General features: G+C 36.9%; 2 protein-coding genes across 2 annotated transcripts in view; one reads left to right on the top strand and one right to left on the bottom strand.

Moving 5' to 3' along the window:
• Positions 1-11,281, top strand: part of LOC131054141 (pentatricopeptide repeat-containing protein At2g03880, mitochondrial-like) — a 57,845-nt gene extending 46,564 nt beyond the window's left edge. Inside the window, exon 4 of the mRNA XM_057988601.2 lies at positions 10,448-11,281. The gene's annotated coding sequence lies outside the window, so the exon portion shown is untranslated. The remainder of the gene's footprint in view (positions 1-10,447) is intronic.
• Positions 1-12,930, bottom strand: part of LOC131054143 (protein ULTRAPETALA 1) — a 48,252-nt gene that overhangs the window by 21,147 nt on the left and 14,175 nt on the right. The gene's annotated exons all lie outside the window — the stretch shown is intronic.

Genomic DNA, 12,930 nt, shown 5'->3' with positions numbered 1-12,930 from the left:
TCCAAGATTTTGATGATTCTTGCAACGCTCTCAAGGCAAGACTAGCCAAGGAAAAAGAAAAAAGAAAGAAGGTTGAAGATGAAAATGAACAATGGAAGAGATATGTCCAACATTTGACAAAACCTATAGATTGAGAGGAGGTACCTGTTACTCCACCCATACCTCTTCCACAAGAATCATTAAAGGATTATGAGGATATTGTTGTGACGTTTTCACACATCACCCCATTGCAAATGGGGACCCATGTTTTTTGCTTTTTAGGGTTTGTTTTCTAGGTCTTTTAGGGTTTTGTTAGTTAGCCTTTGCATTTTGAGTGCTGTCGGGGAGATCAATAGGATAGCAAGTCCGGCTTGAGTGATGTCCTGATCCTGAAATTTGGCTAAGTCTGGAATGTCCTGATCCTGAAATTTGACTAAGTCTGGAAACTGAAAAACCTCAAAAAACTAGATTTTGCAATATAACTCCTAGAGGTCTGAAACCACTCTCAAACATCCTGAAAGTATATATGGAAACTTATACTTAAATGTTATATTCCATTAAAATTGTCCTGATAGAGAGTTCGAAAAGTCAAATTTCGCTCCTGACCTTCACTGAGGGTCCAGAGCGAAAAGCGCTCATGTCCCTCTCCAAGGGTCCAAGGCGAATCGCTCATGTCCCTCACCAAGGGTCCAGAGCGAAAAGGCTTAGTGGAGTCATTCCTGACCTTGTTTGGACAAATTGAGACATCAAAGGCATGATGGAGGACAAAATGAACGTGATAGAGCATCCAGACTTGATTAAGGACGATGAAATGATGGAGTATTTGTCTAGAAAGGTAAATTCGCTCCTGTCCCTCACCAAGGGACCAGAGCGATTTTATTCATATACACATTTTTAGACCTTGTTTGGACTCGAACTTTTATTCATGGCGTGTAAAGAGATGATATTTTCCTCAGCGAAGGAAATTTGAAGTGAAAAGTAAAAAGATTTGGCCCTGAGAGCAAAAATCGCTCCTGTCCCTCACTGAAGGACCGGAGCTTGAATTCCAATTTCGCATGATCCTTGTAAGATTTAAGTGGTTTCCCGATTTGAGGAGGTCAAGGGAAGTATGTTTTGCCCGTTGAATATAACTTAAGTACGCCACAATGAAGAAAATCGGCCTAAGTAACAAAATCGCTCCTGTCCCTCTCCAAGGGACCAAGGTGATTGGCTAGGGTGCTCCTGTCCCTCTCCAAGGGACCAGAGCGATTTTCCCTCAAGGCAAGTTTTTGGCAAAAGGAAAGCAAGTTTCGCGTTTGAGGTGGATGGAGGAAGACACAATCGATCCGTTGAAGATAATTTTCGAAGCTAGCAAAGGACGAATTGGCTTGTAATTGCAAAAGTGCTCCCGTCCCTCACTGAAGGACCGGAGCTTGAATTTCAAATTTGCACTGTTCTTGCAGGATCAAGACAATTTTATGATTTGAAGAGACCAAGGAAAACATGATTTATCCACTGAATATAATTTGGAAGGCTAACAAAGGACGGATAAGCTTGGATTTGCAAAATAGCTCCTGTCCCTCACCAAGGGACCAGGGCGAAAATGGTTTTAAAGTGCACTCATTTCAAAGATCGAATAAATTGAACTCGAAATTCTAAGTAAAAATGTCATCTTGGACGTCAAAAATGAGGTCTTGGACGTAAAAAACAAGAAGTGTGAGGTCTAGAATGAGATCGCTCCTGTCCCTCACCAAGGGACCAGAGCGATCTTGTTAATAGCCATTATTTTTCATGATTGGGCGCCAAATATCCTTCAAATTACATTAAATGCCAGATTCGATAAAACCTTGAAATATTTTTGGCATTTAATAAAAGCGCATGGTATTTAATAATTAATTTTGAGCCTAAAAAAATCGAATTTTTTAATTATAAAGGCATTTAAAATTAATTATTATTATTTTAAAAAATAAAATAAAATTGGAGCGCTTGGGGTATTATTTAATGTTTTTATCAAGTCGGCCTCTTCTTTTATTAATTTTTATTTATCTTTTGGCCTATTTTTCCAAGTCGGCCTCATGGGTAAGTGGAAGGTGAGCGCTCTATATATTGGAGGTGTTTTTTCACAATTCAAATCATTCTTGCATTATCTCTCATGCGAACTTGAAGAGCAATTTGAGGAGGACGAAATTCATCTTGAAGGCTATTGGAGAGGAGAATTTCTTGCTAGATTGGAGGATAATTTCCAGATTTTTGAAGACATTTGAAGGCGAATTTCCAGATCTTGAAGAAGCTAGTGGAAGGTGGAGTTCTTTTCCAAGCTAAAGGAGGTGCATTTTATCCAAGGGAGAGCTTTGATCTACACTTTGCCTAGCAAAATTCATCTATTTTTACATCATTTCTTAGAGTTTAAAACTCAAGAGGAGGTATGGCGAAATCATCTTGACACCCTTGTCCAAGGTATCAAGATGGCGACTCCAAGCTCGAAAGATCTACAAGTCGGAAGACTCTCCTCAAGGACGATCAAGCAAGGACAAGGACGACCTTCTTCGATCCAGCCTAGCATCGACAAGGACGGCCTTCTTTGGACTAACGTCATCAAGGGCAACCTCTTCCAATCCAGCATTCCAAGGCGAGGTACATCATCATCCTGCAAATCAAGGACACAAGAAGTCAAAGCAAAGGGTTCGTTGAAGAAGCAGATAGTTCCAGATGAATTAATTAAAGCTAGCTTCTCAATAACATCAAGTTGAATATCTACCAAGTTACAAGTGTCAGACGAGGTGGCATCCTAGTCATCGCTCATCCAGTCAGTGTGGTCCACCTCAGCATTTCCAGATTAAATGTACCTAACTCATGGAAGGTGGCACAAACTCCGATGTACCTACCCTGGCTATCCATTGGTCGATTTTTCCAGAGAGGACATGTGTCCAAGCAATACAATTATTTCATTGGTCGAGCATTAAATGTTATGTAATGGTTGTAACAAACCCTAATTAGGGTTTTCATTGTTGAATCTTGGCCATTGATCTTGAATTGATCTAAGCCATCGAATTGTATTGAGGGCACTATATAAACCCTGGCATTTCATTTGTAAAGGCAATTAGAAATAGTTAGAGAGTTGGAAATAGTTGGAAGCAGTTAGTAGATAGAGAGTAGTTAGAAGTTGATAGAATAGCAATTAGAGTAGAGAGAGAAGGCAAAGATTGTTGCCAAGATGTTGTTGTAAGAGACTTGTAAAACTTCATTGAAGAAATGGTGAAATTTATGGGTTGATTCGACAATTTGCATGGTCTTTATACTTCTCGTATTTGATTTCATGTTATTAGATGAGTGCAAGAAATGTGCTTGATTGATGGTGAAATTCGTATATCCATACTACTAGCAGTTTGTTGATTGTAGACTTGCCTTGCGTAGTCAACTGGAATCGTTCAGCTTAAGCCTAACTTCAATTGTCGCTTCTTCATCGATATGCATCAACCTGATGGTGTCTATGCTTGCAGTGATGATTTGAACATCATAAAGCTTTCCTTCGAAGATCGCACTAACCTTGTGGAGATGGTCCTGGGATGTCAAAACAAGACTTAGTTAGAATTCCATCAAAGATCATTCATTGCTCTTACATTCTTAGAGTTAGGATTAGATCCTTTCCTCGCCCTCGTCTTTTTTCCTTTTTTTCAAGTCAAAGCTAGTGAGAGCCTGTGTTCCAGCAATATTCAAAGCAAATCAAAAGTTCAGGCATCAAATGTAAGTCCCCTTGTGATTCCAGCAAATCACATCATACCACAGAGAGCTTATACACACGTAGAGACCCTACATACAAGAACCTTGAAGTCATCCTGATTGATCCTTTTCCGCGATATCTTCAGCAATCAGAGGCTTTATTCAAGAGAGGATAAGGTACCCTTCGGTATTTTATTCTGTGTTCGATAGTGTACAAAATACACGTCAACAGATATGAAGGCAACTTTCAGAGAAGCTAGGGAATGGACAGTCGATGCCTCAAAACGTGCTAACATACTAATTGAGAACCTAATATCAACACATGACTCTACATCTTCCTTATTGAGTAGAATTCAAGACACAACCGAAGTTTGGGAGGATATTGAGGATATTCAGAGAAGAATCATTCCATGTCTGAAAGTAAACAGAGGACTTTCTCAACAGGATCATGTAGACAGAAAAGTCATCCAGCTCGGTAACCTATATGATTTCAGTTCTTGGTACTTCTTTGCCTTGGTTACAAGAATCGAATCTTTGAGAAAATCCAAGGCTAAAGTGTTCAGAAATTGAAAAAGACCATCTGAGATATTCAAGACAAGGTCTTCTTTGAGGCAGCTGAGATATTGCAACAAGATGAGGTGGGAGAGAAGCATTTGCGTGCACAGAATTTGAGGGCCAAAGTTCAAGGAAACTTCTTCAAAGTTTCAGGGCCAATTCTCAAAGATCTCTCCAGAGTTTCGAGCTTCATGTGCATAGATAAAAATTTCTCGACACAAGCAATTGGTTGGGAAGACACTCTCGCCACCTGTTCTGATGATGTGGATATGGTCGACTTCCAAATTAGCAACTTGCCGAGTGTCACCAAATTAGCAACTTAGCAACTTGCAAGTGTGTTCTGATGATGTGGATATGGTCGGCTTCCAAGTGTCACCAAATTAGCAACTTGCCAAGTGTCACCATAGAGGAGGTGCGACTTCTTATGTCCAGGTACATCAAATCTACAAAGAAGGAAACTGGACACTCACCTCAGTGAGAATAGCAGCTGCGCCACTTGTCTTCTTCTTGTCCATTTTAACTGTTAGAGTTTGGGAAAACCATAATTAGGGTTTTGAGCTTTTGATCTGAGCCCTTGATCATTGTTCGATCTCAGCCGTTCAAAATTTTTGGACTCCCATATAAGGTTGCCTCCTCTCATTTGGAGAGTGAGGTTTTTTGAAATATTGTTGCATGAAGGTCATTTTTTCAAATAATATATTACATGTGTGCTTTCTCTTAAGGCTTTGTAATCCCTATTGTTTGAGTGATTAAGCAAGGTTTTCAATTTCTTCTACCAAATAGTTAAAATTTATTTCATGTTATTAGATTGAATGAAAGATCTGATAAGTATTGGTTTATGGTATATCTCTGCTCATACTTTTGGTGAATGGATGATTTTTTCATTTATTGTGCAAAGTTAGTCTGAGCTTTTCATTTTGTGAATGCTTAAACTTCCGATCATAAGCACATCCCTTGAAGATTACATCCACTTTGTGTAGTTGTCCTAAGTGAGGCGAAGCAAAGTGTGGTTACTGAGTTCACCAAATCAATACCGTCTCTTGAATTCCTAGGATTAGAGTAGATCTCTCAACCCTTATCTCTTTTACCTTTTTTGAAGTCTTAAATCCCGAAAATCCCAAAAGACAAAGAGAGAGAGAGAGAGAGAGAGAGAGAGAGCTTTAATTGACAAATCCATCTAAATCCCAAAATTGTTGACAATCCGTCCAAGCGTAAGTCCCTTTGTGTATTACCAACAAAATCACAATGCCCATTGAGCTTATCCACACGTCAAGACATGACTAAAGAAACCTTGGAATTTCCATATGATCTTCTAGCAATCTTAGCATACGCAGTGATTTTTCAAGAGGATAAATTATCTTTGGGTACTTTATTCTAATGTTTGGTAGATGATAAAACAAACACCAACATGACCCCCCACCCAAATCCTTATCTCTTTTACCTTTCAAGTCTTAAATCCCGAAAATCCCAAAAAGACAAAGAGAGAGAGAGACCTTTAATTGACAAATCCATCAAAATCCCAAAATTGTTGACAATCCGTCCAAGCGTAAGTCCCTTTGTGTATTACCAACAAATCACAACGCCCATTGAGCTTATCCACACGTCAAGACCTGACTAAAGAAACCTTGGAATTTCCATATGATCTTCTAGCAATCTTAGCATACGCGGTGATTTTTCAAGAGAGGATAAATTATCTTTGGGTACTTTATTCTAATGTTCGGTAGATGATAAAACAGACACCAACAAGACCCCCCACCCAAACCAATATCAAGATCAATAACTTAGTTTTTTTTTTTTCAAAATATGATTAAGCACCACCTATGCTTGTGAGATCAAGGGAGAAGTCCTGCTACATAGGAAGAGTTGTGCTAACAGACTCCAAGTAACTATAGTTAGGGGTCATGTCTGTAACTATATGGTGATAAAGTAGAGTCACATGATAACTTTTCACCAACGGAGAATAGAGTAATGACCATGATGCATTGCATTAATAATCAAGGAAGGCTTGAATGGCTCTATAGGTTTCAGAAAAGTTACTGGACAATCCTCTACTTCATTAAGAATGCATGGCATTTATATAGATTTGCAATTATGCTTAAGGATGAATTAGTGGTTAATTTATTGTTGCAGTTGACTGTACAATGACATCTTCAGCTTGTTAAATCCATTCTGCAATGCCTGAAGATGTGTTTGTTCCATTATTCTTTTTTTTCCAGGGGGTAAACACTTTTTAACCTGGAGCTATGAGCCGGTGGGATTTGAACCCTGATGGCAAGAACAACAACACAACAACTTAACCATCACAACATGCCACTATTGGCGTGTTTGTTCCATTATTCTTATCCCTAATCATTTGACTAATATTTTGGAGATGACTTGGAGCTTTCTCTGGATATGCCTTCAGGAATAAGTTATATATTCTCGCATTCTAGAATAAAATTTATCAGCCCATGCAAGTAGGATGATTGAATATAATATGCAGTAGCCTATAATACATATGATATTTCTCCTGGAGATGACTATCATGGTAGACTGTTGGAATACTCAGACCATGGCATAAGATTCCTTCAGATTAACTACTTTCCTAAGACTCCTATTCTGCCATTGCTTCCAGCTTCTCATTTTATGAAAGGACTATTAGAAAATTTATTCAGCTAATCCTCCAAATTATTAAAATGCCTATTTTTAGGAGTACATTATAGTAAGACAATCAATTTTTTAAAACAACACTGGAACTGGATCAAAGTTGTGGAATATTTAGGTATGGCCAAAGGTTATAACCATCTCTACGGTTGCTCTCAATGGTGCACAAATATTTAAATTGACAAGAGTAATCACTCACATCAAGATATTACCTGCAAACAAGGAGAACTCGAGGCAGTAAAAATATACCCACAATCACAACTCACTCACTCACTCACTCATTAGAAGCGAGGAGATTACATATTCAGGATGAGATTTAATCCCATCTCCTAAACCCAAGACATTCTTCTGTAAGATAATGAAATTTGCATGCTGTATTGAAGGAAGTGTTTATTAATCATTGGATGATTCAAAATTTAAGCTGTTGCTCTGACAGTCTATACAACTTCAGGAATTTCTAGTTTCTAGAACCAAATCTCACAAAGATCTACACAAATTCAGGCATCAAACCAGCCCCATTTGCCAGTTAGCTTAGCTAATACTTAGGATAAGAACTATGATAGTTACTATTGGTTTGTATAGAAATGGCAACAAATAATTTTCATGTTGGTATATTATTTATGGTCAATGTAACCCACCGTTTACAGTATTGTGCATATGGTAACCATGTCAAGAACACGTATTGAGCATAATGATTAACTTGTGTTGGGCAGAGCATAATGATTACCTTGTGTAAGGTACCATGCCATTTTTTAATGGCTATTTTCTCAATTACTAGACAAAATAAGTATAACTAGTAAAAGGAACACATATTATCTAATTTACTCAGACTGAATGAGAGAAGACGTTGTCAGCATTAGATTCTTAATGTTTCATAATTATTGGTTATATATAATTTATAACTCATGCAAAAAGACTCTACTTTAGTCAATTACTGTTTTATGGCAACTATGAGCAAAATTAAGTACCCTACTTATGCAAAAACATTAACAAAATTGTCCATCCTGCAAATTATTATGAAACAAATGAGGAATTGAATGTAAAACACTGGAAGGAGAACATAATAGAAAACGCATGACAACACAAGATTTAACCTAGAGAAACAAATGTTAATAAAAACCTTGACCAATGGGCATGTGCCTCCTTCCATTATCACCAATAATGCAAGGTTACAAGTTCACAAAGCCCTTGGCGTCTACAACAATCCATCTCGTTTTTTCTGCACCCAATTTTCAATGCTCACTGCAACTTACTTCTTCTGCAACCCCAGATTCTACTCTTGATGATCTTAAGTTCCTCTAAGAATTCTCAACCAATTCATATTATATAACAACACTGATGACTCCAACAGACAAGCACTCCATCTTCCATTCACGGCAGTTGGTCAGGTGTACTATCACATTTGGAACAGGTTTGGCTATAACAAATCTGTTGTTGAGGCTTAGGTCATATTCAACCAGGATTTACATGTTCAGCCATGCATGAATCCATCACTATTGCATAGGTAAAATGTTTGGCCATGCAAGAATCTGTCACTTATATAGAATCAACAGATTTTGCCATGGTTGAATACATCACTGTGACAGTTTCGAAAAACAAAGAGAGAAAAGGGGACACACAAACACACACATATTTTGCTGTAGATTCACAATTGTTTTAATGATCAAGTCCTTTCTGGAGATACTTCAATGAAAATGAAGCGAGTAATGATAAGAGCCATGTTACTTTATATCGATCTAATACAATTAATAAGTTATTACCCAAATATCAATCTAATATAGCTAATAAGTTATTACCCTACATAACCCTTAATCAATACACCCTTAACTTATTACCCTACATAACCCTTAATCAATACATCCAATTTCCCAAGTTCACCTGACAAGTTAATATTGCTTGAATGGGCGAGACAGTTGATGGCATATAATAAAGTACCAAAGAATAAACAAAAAAATCATTGAAGTGTTGGTGACTTATTGAAGTTTGGAGCATTTGCTTGTTTCTTCATCCTTTTATGAGAAGTTAATATCGAAAAAGACAAAAAAATTAGAATAGAATTTGCTTTGATTATTTTAGATGAGTGAAAAATGTATGTGCATGATTGAAAGAGAAGCTCGTTGTTCATACTACTAGTGCTTCATCGATGGTGAAATATCTTGCATAGTCAACTGAACCCATCTCAACCCAAGCTTAACTTCAATTACTAAACCCAAGCTTAACTTCAATTACTATTCCATCATTGATATGCTTCATTTTCAAGGTGTTTATGTTTGCGATGGTAATTTGAAAATCACCAAGCTACCCATGTGGAGATGTTTGTAACATGTCAAAGCAAAGCTTAGTTAAGCTCACTTGAAATTGTCCATTGTCTTGCATTCCTAGTTTTAGAGTAGCATCCCTCAACCTTACTCCTTTTTCACCTTTTTTATCCAAGATCAATAGTAGTAGTAGAAGAGAGTAATATTGCAACATCATTCAAAGAATGTCATACCATTGAGCTATCACATAGGTACAATTACGTAAGTCCCCTCATAGGTACAGCAAATCACATCATACCATTGAAGCTATCCAACACGTCAAGACCTAACATCGAGAACCTTAGAGTCATCTCTAGTGGTCCCTTTTTGCTAATCTTCAGCATTTGAGAAGTCTTTGTTCAAGAGGGGATAGAGTATTCAATACTTTATTTTGTGTTCGATTGTGCATAAAAACACCATCAACACATAGATCAGCCTTCATCATGAATTGTAACTCTAAGTGAGAGGTGCATATATGTATGAATAACAAGTGATCCTTTTTCGCTAATCTTCAGCATTTGAGAAGTCTTTGTTCAAGAGAGGATAGAGCATTCAATACTTTATTTTGTGTTCGATTGTAAATAAAAACACCATCAACACATAGGTCGACCTTCATCATGAATTGTAACTTCAAGTGAGAGGTGCATATATGCATGAATAACAAGGCTTCATTTGTACAATTCAAAAAGCGCATTCAAAACAAGTTAAGGAGCAGATCCATCATAGTAGGCTTATGTGCGAATTTATGCATTGAAAGCAGACCTAAGGAGCAGAGATAAAGTGCGAATTCCAATCAGAATGAAGCAAAACCAGACCTAGAGGCAAGCAAATTAAAGGAGATTTTTCAAGGAAAATCAGGCCCAAGTCCTAAAGGAGACGAATTCAATCAGATCACAAGGCAAATTTAATCACAACCAAATAAATTCCAGCAGATAGGAGGGTAAATCAGACTTGAAATCATGCATTTCCAGACCTGGAACATCATTTCCAGAATTTTCAAGCACCAACATTTCAAGATTTGAGACATCCTATCCATAAAATTAAGATTAAGGGTTGTTTCCAGATTTTGAAGGGTTTTGTGAAGCATTTTTGTGAATTGTAAAAGTTATTATTGATGTTTCACAAACATTTTGAGGACTGATTCCATATAAATTAGGAATGCAAGGAGTTAAACTTTCATTGGCATAATCCTCTTGCATTTTACTTAAAGGTTTAAGAATTAACATTAGGCTTTTATTCATTATCATGATCCAAGGTATTTGCTATCTTTTCAGATATCTTTGCATGGAATCAAGACCATGAGAAAGGATTCAACCACATGAAAGAGGACTAGCTCAAGGTGTTCAAGTTCAAGGGAAGCATGTCGAACAAGGAGGACTTACAACATGAGAAGGATATCAAGACATTCAAGAGGATCACAAGGAAGATTTTACCACGACCTTTGGAAATCCAAGATCAAAGGAAGGAGCTCTACATTTCAGATGAAGGCAAAGACAAGATGACATTCAAAGGAGGATGCCAAGGATGAGGATGAGATGTGAAAGAGTTGATCAAGGCAAGATGACATTCAAGGAGGATAATTCCAACAATGAACATTGAGGACAAGCTCACCAAAACATGGAGAAAAAGGATTACTATGAAGATGAAGACCACTCACGAAGATGATGCAATTTGGGAATATGAACCATCACAGTCAAAAGGCTTACAGATGTTGAGTATCAAGAGATATTGCTCGAAATTTAATGAATTCTTTGTGATGATCTAAAAGGAGTGCAAGCTGATGTGGCACCTATTCACCTCAACCAATCAAACAATTCAAAGTCAGCATATCAGGATTCATTGAACCTGGCTCATCCTACAAAGAAGACAAGTGGACACGTGGGTGCATTGAATGATGTGTCATCTACTCCTTGTAAATTGTGTCATTAAGGCCATGTTATTTTTTCATTGGTCCTTTTCCTAAAAGGACATACATTCAAAAGCTTATAATTTCCCCATTGGTGGATATTAAATGTAAGGAGGTGGTAGTTGTAAGTTTGTAACTACCTCACTTTAGGGTTTCATAGAATTATCCTAGTCATTGATTTAGAATCAATCTGGGCCCTTCATTTGTAATTGAGAGCTCTATATAAGGCTTGCTCCTCTAATTTGTAAAAGTTAATAGTTAATAGTGGATAGCAATAGGAAGTAGCAGTAGTAGGAGGACGAGATCAGAAATTGTTGCCAAGACTATGTCGAAATTGATACATGATTTTCATTGAAGATATGGTCGATATTTGTGTATTGTTTCAACATTTTGCATGGTTTCTACTTCTCAAGTTTTAGTAAAGTTCATTGATTTTGATGGATAAATATGACGATATGTTATGAATTCTTTGGTTCATACCATTTGTAGTTTGTTAATTGCAAATTGTAGTGTATGGTTAGTCTGAACCTAATTTGGCAGTAGTTCGATTGTGGATGTTCATTTGGATTGCGACAGTATTGGGTATTCAATCACCACCATGAGGTGGGGTACCTCGAAGAGTACCCCATCATTGTTCCCCTCCTTGTAATCCCTCATTACCCTACCATGGTTGAAAAATAGAATATATATAGAACATCCCATATTATGTCACGTATTCTATATATCTGTATATTAACAGTCATAAGCAACAACATAATATTAGTCAGCAAGGAACAGATAGAAATAATATTCATTATGCTATATTAAGCAATCATAAACAACACATCATTAATCAGCAAGTATTCATTAAACTATGCATAGGGGAACTCATGCCACAGACCACAATATATGTACAAGTCTGCTGTACACTCAATTAATTATTAATGCCCGAACCTGATCTCCTTTGATTGATATTTGTATGATTGATTGATTGATTCAATGAATTCCTTTGATTGGATGATTTGAGGTGTTGGTGAGTGATGACTAAGTAATTGTTGATTAGATGTTTGATGAGTGAGTGAGTGATCCTTGAATGCTTGGAATGATCTCTCCTTTATACTTTATTGGGGAAAGAGTCACCACCTTTCAAAGGAATTGAGGCACCACCTTTCAAAACAATTGGGTCACCCCTTCTCATTGCTGCCTTAGAGAATAATATACTATTCTCCAAATTGATCTCCCTTACATCTCTTCCTCAAATGAACCTTCTTCCCTTTATATCTTCCCATGTGAGGGAGAGGTCACATCTCTTCATCATGCCTGCCCTTTGGCAAGAGACACAACCTATCACAATTTCCACCCTTTGAAATAGTACAACCCTTCGTAATTCTTGCCCTTTGGGCGAGTAACTTCCTTATCTACTCCGCATTCCTTTCTTCTTCCATTAATCCTTCCTTGATTCACATGCTTCATTCATTTCTTCCCCGCTCCTTCTCCCATTTCAAATGATCTCTCTTCTGTCTTAAATCTCATGTTTCAGAGAGTCACAACTCTTCATTCCATGCCTTTTGACCATGCATTAACCTAATTACATTTTAATTATATTATTTTATTATTTTATCTTTTAATTCATTATTATTATTTATTATTAAATCCTATTTCAAAATAGAGACATTACAGAATACCATCTCTTCTGTCTTAAATCTCATGTTTCAGAGAGTCACAACTCTTCATTCCATGCCTTTTGACCATGCATTAACGTAATTACATTTTAATTATATTATATTATATTTTTATTATTTTATGTTTTAATTCATTACTATTATTTATTATTAAATCCTATTTCAAAATAGGGACATTACAGAATACCAT

The sequence above is a fragment of the Cryptomeria japonica genome, chromosome 9 (genome assembly GCF_030272615.1).
Source record: "Cryptomeria japonica chromosome 9, Sugi_1.0, whole genome shotgun sequence".
NCBI classification, from domain to species: domain Eukaryota; kingdom Viridiplantae; phylum Streptophyta; class Pinopsida; order Cupressales; family Cupressaceae; genus Cryptomeria; species Cryptomeria japonica.
This window is presented reverse-complemented; position numbering and strand designations above follow the sequence as displayed.